The sequence below is a fragment of the Plasmopara halstedii genome (genome assembly GCF_900000015.1).
Source record: "Plasmopara halstedii genome assembly, contig: Scaffold_658, whole genome shotgun sequence".
NCBI lineage: Eukaryota > Oomycota > Peronosporomycetes > Peronosporales > Peronosporaceae > Plasmopara > Plasmopara halstedii.
Window position 1 is genome coordinate 1,165,974 of NW_020187575.1, and position 1,973 is coordinate 1,167,946.

Sequence of the window (1,973 nt, forward strand, 5' to 3'; positions counted from 1 at the left end):
TTTCGTTGAGGCAATAATAAATTGGAACTGTAAACGTTCTTGATCTTAATGGGGGAGGGTGTATCGGGGTTACACGAACCCTGATAACAGGTGTGTGTGTCACACGAGATGTGCATGGTGTGACCACACCCAAACAATAATACGGTGTAGCCAGTTGTTATACATGTATTTAGAAATATTACATATGTAGTATATTTAGGAAAATCTAAACTTTCAAAACTAAAAAGATAGAAATCAGATTCGGATTCAAACCGAAGAGTCGATTAGCGTTGGGAAGGCAAAAATCACTCTTGGAGTAAGCGGACTGCGATCCGCTAACTCATACCTGGTTCTCGTAAAGAACGAAAGGTCGGTGACCTAAAGTACGCTTCCTCGAGCGTTTTGCTACGGCAGCCCTGCTGCACCAGCCTTATCCCACTAGGACCGGAGCTTCCACCTGTTGTTTGCCATTAAGTCATGTAAAACAGGGTCAAGCCTGTAGAGGTAAGTACTGTATTACCAATGCAAACTCAATGAGTGGAAGCAATTTGCACCAGCATCGTGACCTCCTCGCGAGCGTCTTAAAGATATCCTCACAACGCAGTTGTGACGCTCTGTCTCCTGACCATCTAATCTGGTGCCAATTCCTTTGACTAATGTCTGCCAAAACGTAAATCATGGATCCCGTTACGATATAATAGTTACCAGCAAGCCATGTAGGCAGATCACTGAGTCGAAGATCAACTTGGTCCTATCTTCCTTAACTATAATATTTCTGACAGCAGCGCATTGAGCTTTCTTGCCCAGGCGGACCAAAACGACCACAAAAGCTGAAAAATCAAACGTATACTATAGGGGTCAAATATTAAGCCATGCCGATAGACTGCCAGAATTCTTTTGGAGCTGGCAGACTGGTCAAAGGAGCTGCCTAATGTAGCGAGTGTTCGTTTTACACGTGAACACATATGTGATCACAACCTTGTACATGCCTAATGCAGCGAGTGTGCGTTTACACGTGAACACATATGTGATCACCACCTTGTACATGCAACATATATTTAGCACTCACCGAGCTGCATATTTTTGTCCCACGAAAATTATAAGGTAGCATCTGTCTCATACAATGTTCACTTCATCAGGCACTCGCCATAAGGCACCATTACTTGCTGGGTGTCATGAGGTTAGTACCGTTATAGAGTAAACCTGGAGACAATGCGTAGTGGAACAGGCATGCAATCGAGAATTTTGATAAAACTATACCTAAGTTTTTAAACCACATCCTTCAGCAGCGCAACACATGTTGTGTCGGTCCCATACTGTGCATATCAATTTTTGACGTCACCAGTGTCACACGCGATAGTTCATGGTTAGAGTAACGGGGAAGCGCATACGTCACTACATTATACCGTTTTGGCTTATACGTTATGCTTGAATACAGTAGAAGAATCGTCTTGCCATTATCTGTGAGGATGTGATGCTGACGCCACTGTGCGCAATGACGCATGAATAATATAGAACGCGAATGGCTTAGAAGTAGCATGTGCGCTATAAACTTGACGACGGCGTAAATCTTTGCGAAATCCTTTTTTTTTAACAGAGTAGTTCCTATACGCATCATTTTGTTTGAAAGACTCAGCGCGATCACGCAAAAATCCCCCTGGCATTAGCTTGATGCTTACAAAAGGCAAAAATTCACAGTCGACGCGAACTTGCTGATCTTGTTTTTGGAAGCCGGAATACTGGCACGCAAGAGAATTAAGGTCTCAACATTCGCCTTGGTCGGCTATTTCGCCTCATCCAGCCTCCATTTAACATCCTTATATAGAAGACTGATACGGAATCGTGGTATGTCGGCATAGTTTGCACAATGCTTGCGGAAACAGCTGTCCAGGCCGAGCTTACGTCCTCAAGAATTTTTAGAAGGCCAATCTACATTAGCTTTCATCTTTGTAAGATCTGTTTGTAGGCTTCAGTTATCAACGGAACAACCCAGA